We start from the raw sequence: 5575 nt of genomic DNA on the forward strand, positions 1-5575 counted from the left end.
GTAGAATGCTTCACAGGGAACTCTACTCAACTCTGCTCTACTCTACTGCGTGGGAAAAAAGAATCTTGAAAAAAAAAAAAAGAATGGATATATGTATATGTATAACTGATTCACATTGCTGTTCACCTGAAACTAACACAACATTGTAAATCAACTATACTCAGATTAAAAGAAAAATTTAAGTAATAAAAAAAAAAAAAAAAAAGGGGGAAAAGTCAGGACAGGAAGAAGCCCGTGAGAGAAGGTCTGAAGGAGCTCCCTGCAGCCCGTGCCCCTTGGCCAGGCGCTGTGGCCTCTCCTCCCGCCTCCTCCTCTTGGCTCTGGTGTCTGTGTCAAGCCTGCGACGGATTGTGCAAGAGCAGTGACTTTTCATCATGAGCTTCCCTGAGGTCTCTACCAGATGGTTTGCTCTGCCACAAAAGTCTGTTTGGAAACACAAGTGCTAGGTTTTTGTTGACCTTCTGGCCACTGTCCCCGAGCTGGTAAGACAAGACTCTCTGGGTTGCCACTGAAATGGGACAAGGGGCATGAGAAAAGACACCCCGGTTAACACCAACACACTATCTCACCAGGCAGATGCCCTGGTTAATATCAACACGCTGTCTCACCAGGCAGACGCCCTGGTTAATATCAACATGCTATCTCACCAGGCAGACACCCTGGTTAATATCAACATGCTATCTCACCACGCAGATGCCTTGGTTAACATCAACAAGCTATCTACCAGGCAGACACCCTGGTTAACACCAACACGCTATCTCACCATGCAGACATCCTGGTGAACATCAACACTCTATCTACCAGGCAGATGCCCTGGTTAACATCAACAAGCTATCTACCAGGCAGATGCCCTGGTTAATATCAACACGTTATCCCACCATGCGGACGCCATGGTTAACACCAACACGCTATCTCACCATGCAGACATCCTGGTTAACATCAACACGCTGTCTCTCACCATGCGGATGCTCTGGTTAACATCAAGACGCTATCTCACCATGCAGACGCCCTGGTTAGCATCAATATATTATCTCACCATGCAGGTATTGTTAGGAAGTAAATGGTTTGCTCCTTCGCATCCGTCAGGAAAGGCAAAGAGCACGGCAGTACGGGAGATGGCGGGGGGGAGGGAAACGTGGGACAATGGGACAACACGCGTGAGGGGAATTCAAAACCTCCCGTGGAGTCCATCCACGCCCCTTCCCCAGAACCCTCGTTCTGTTCCCTTCCCGCTCAGTCTTGCCCCATTTCCCTCTTCCGTGCTGCAGCTGGGAGCTCTGTCTTGTTTGGGGAAGTGTTTTAAGTGCAGGGTAAGGGGTGTGGGGCTACTTACCTACACGCTAGGGAGCCAGCTTCCATAGCGCTTGAAAGCCTGCTATTTTTATCTTTATATATATTTTAATGTATTAGTTATACATTTCTTTTTGTTGCCTTAACATGCATTTTTGTGACTAGTAGCCATTTTTCCAAATGGATCTCATCATTCCAGACACTCACTACCCTCTTGCTTTGCCCACTGTTGATTTCTCAGCTAGCTTCTTTCTTTTGACGCTTTAAAGCTGGCTTTGGTGCTCATTTCTTTCTTTTTGGAACATTTTCCATACCTTAACCAGATTTCTTAAATACCTAATTTCTAATTTGCACTTAATATTTCCTAATGTTTACTTTTCAAGTTTTAGAAAGCTGAGTTCACCGTTGGTTATCTTGTGGTTTGCTGTACCTCTTGGTAATTCCAGTGCCTTATCATTTTTAACCTTAGTTCACTATATTTTTGTTTTGAAAATACACATCCTTTCTATCTGGGGGGAGGTGGGTGGGCTTTGATGTATGATTCTTTCTCTAAGTCAGAACTGTGGATCTTCTTGGTCTTCTAGAATGAGAAGGAGGGTTTGTGGTACATCCAAAGCCATCTCCTTGCCTGTGTCTTCTCTCTGCTCCCTTCCAAGTGTGAAGGTAGAGTTCATCCTGAGAAACTGCTGCAGAGATAGAAGCTCACAGAGGAAGATCCCAGGTTTGGTATCTTTTTAGTCAGCCACCCTCCTACAGGTTAGGATCAACCAACTTGGACCAAATGACCAGCAAGGTTAATTGCTGCCCCACAGTCCCGGACACTGAGCATGCAGAGCTTCTATCTCGGATGGAAGAAGGCAGATTTTATTACACCTCTAGAATCCTTCTTACATCTTCAGTGCAGAGAAGTATGTGCCAGTTCATCTGGCCAAGATATATATATATATTTTAATGAGTTAGATGGGAATTTTCTACAGGATGATAAAATTGTTACCTTCAATTTACTTCTCTTGAGTTTGGGAAGAAATGAAGGATTAGGTAGCATAAAGGAAATGTGTTTAGGCTAGCATGGAAGTGTCTATTCATACCAGTTACAAATCAGGTGGACCAAGCTCTGAGCCAAGCCAGATTTTATAGGGATTAAAAGTCTTGGGATGGTGAAACTATGTGGCTGGCATTTTAATGTAACATACCTCCCACATGAGTAGCAGTTAACAATTTCCCTAATATTTGTTATTTATAAACACAATCTCCCTTAGTTCTCTTTATTTACAAAGTTGCTTTCTGGTGCTAAAGGACTGGAACGTGTATTTTGTTGTGACGTGACATCTAACAGTCCTGCTGAATTTCTGGCACCCTTGCCCCGTGAGCAGTGCTGCCTAGGGACACAGAAATAGACTTGGGGGATGTGAAGTGCTAAGAAGGCAAGAGGTATCTCAAACTATAGCAACAACATTCACGTGGCTGCGAGCAGGCAGCAGGGACGATGCCAGCTGAAGTGGAGGCCGCCTATGGAAGCCTGAAGGGCCGCCAGACTCATAAATTTAAAGAGTGGAAAAGAATTGTGATGGCAACGAAATATTTCTCTGTAATGCAGCCAGGTGTAAGTCTTATACAACAATGCCTTTCAAAGTTTAGAAACATCCAGTATTCCCAAATAGAAGGCAAGGGCCTGAACCAGCATGGGCCACCTTCAGGTTCTTGCTTCAATAGTAGGAAACTTGTCTATTGACCTTCCTCCATGGCTAATCTGAGGAACAAGGCAGGGGTAGTATTTAAGATTTTGTGACGAAAAATTATTTAAATCAATACGAAAGTCAGGAGAATAATTTAACCACCCTAACACAGCCACTGCCCAGATCTCTCCTTCCTTTTTACCATTTCAGGGTATACATAGTATATTCAATCCTGCTACTTTGACATGTGGACTATTTCTGGTCCTTTGCTGCAATGAATACCCTTTTGCCTACCTCTTTTCACATTTTTGCAACTGTGTCTTTAAGTTAGATTCTGAGAAGTGTGACTGTAGAATCAAGAGTAAATACATATGTCATTTTGCTCCAGATTGCCAAATTTCCCTGTATTGCATTACATCCCGAATATTTGAGAGGGCGCCCTTCCTCATGGTCGTTCCAGCAATTTGTTGTCAATCTTTTGGATTTTTGTCAACTTGGTAGATGAGAAATGGTATCTCAATTTAATTTTCTTTGGACTTCCTTGGTGGTACAGCGGATAAACATCTGCCTGCCAATGCAGGGGACACAGGTTTGATCCCTGGTCTGAGAAGATCTTACGTGCCACAAGCAACTAAGCCGGTGTGCCAGAACTTCGGGGCCTGCGTGCTGAAGCTGGTGGAGCCCCCGTGCCCAGAGCACGGGCGCTGCAACAAGGAGCCGCCACAGTGAGGAAGCCTGTGCCCGCAGCAGAGGCCCAGCACCGTCAAACAATAGTAATAGTTTAAAGGTATCTCAGTGATTAAAACTGTTTAAAACTGAAGTCTAGTTGATTTACAATGATGTCCAGCAAAGTGACTCAGTGCACATAAAGCAAGTAAGTCCCTACATTAAATGTTTAAGCCGTGAACTTTCAAAGACAGGAACACACGCGTCATCAGCATCAGGCAGAGAGACGTTGCAGCGCGCCCTCCGTCTCCTGTTGCTGACGACCCTTCAGCTCTAGCGTCTCCCACCTCCTCTTCCTCCTGCAGTCACTAACTCTTCTTGCCTGTTCATTCGATGCTACCACTGTATACCAGTTGTTGTACTGTTGTACTTTTCAAGGCACTGTACTGTAAAATTAGAAATGTTTTCTTTATTCTCAGTGTTTGTTTTTTCTGTATAATTTACATGAAAAGTATTGTGAAACTGTTATAGTACAGTACTATATAGCTGATTGTGTTAGCTGGGCACCTAGGCTAATTTTATTGGACTTGCAAATGTGCTCTTGGAACTGAACTCTTTCATATGTAGGGGACTTACTCTGTATATACACATTCTTTTGTTTAAACATTATTTTTCACTTATGATTTATCATAGGTTATTCAATACAGTTCTCTGTGCTATATAACAGGACCTTGCTGCTTCCTGTCAACTTACTTTTCATTTGTATTTCTCCTAGTTTTTTTCTTTTGTTCAGAATTAAGAGGTCTTAAATGCTTGTACACTGACAATATGATTTCTTCTCCTATTTAAAGATTGTATTTGCAAAAGCAGGGAATGGCAATAGGTCCTAAGGGATGAATTGTTGGGACTTGTTTCTGCAGTTGAATCCAGATTAAACAATACTAAATGTTCCATGATCAACTAGGGAAGTCTAGTTTGAGTGAGGTAAAGACACTGGTGGTGTGTTTGCCTAATCTGCACTGCTCCTGTTAGAAACAACTCCTGCTTAGGTTGGAATCAGAGCAATAAGAAAAGTTCCTTCTGTTTGAAAATAAATCTCTTGGTTTGAAGAAAGATTATATTATGCATTCAGTATAGTTTTAGAGTTGTATGTTTCAGCTTTCCTAATTCACTGAAATTGATCATGTTTATATGATAAACACAGTTTCTTGTAGAGAAATACAGATTGATGATATAAGTGAAATCTTGAACTTGAATGTCAACATTTATCTCAATCTAGATAATATTTACATTAGTTATTTTAACTCAACTACCTATAATTCAAACCTTATTAATAACATGTTCTCAAAATATGTTATTTGCATGTCTTTTCCAAATTCTTTTTTTTTTTAAATTGAGATATGGTTGACATATAACATTATGTTAGCTTCAGGTGAATAACATAATGATTTTATATTTGTATATATTATAAAATGATCATCACTATAAGTCGAGTTAACATCTATCATCAAATATAATTACATTTTTTGTAAACTTTTGAGATATATTCTTCACAGCTTTCAACTATGCAATAGAGTATTATTGACATAGTCATCACGCTGTGTATCATACCCCCAAGGCTTATATATTTTGTAACAGGAAGTTTGTGTCTGTTGACCCCCTTCACCCATTTCAGCACCATTACCCTCCACACACACACACATTCCCTGTATTTCTCCTTTTTGAGTGAAGTTGGTCATCCTTTCACATGTGCCGTGTGATAAGTTGCTTTAGCCCTGTCTGACTCTCTGCAACCTTATGGACTCTCAGGCTGCTCTGTCCATGGGATTCTCCGGGCAAGAATACTGGAGTGTATTGCCACTTTCTCCTCCAGGGGTTTTTTCCCAACCTAGGGATTGAACCTGCATCTCTTGTCTCCTGCATTGGCAGGCAGGTTCTTTACC

This window comes from Cervus elaphus, chromosome 13 (assembly GCF_910594005.1).
Source record: "Cervus elaphus chromosome 13, mCerEla1.1, whole genome shotgun sequence".
Lineage (NCBI taxonomy): Eukaryota > Metazoa > Chordata > Mammalia > Artiodactyla > Cervidae > Cervus > Cervus elaphus.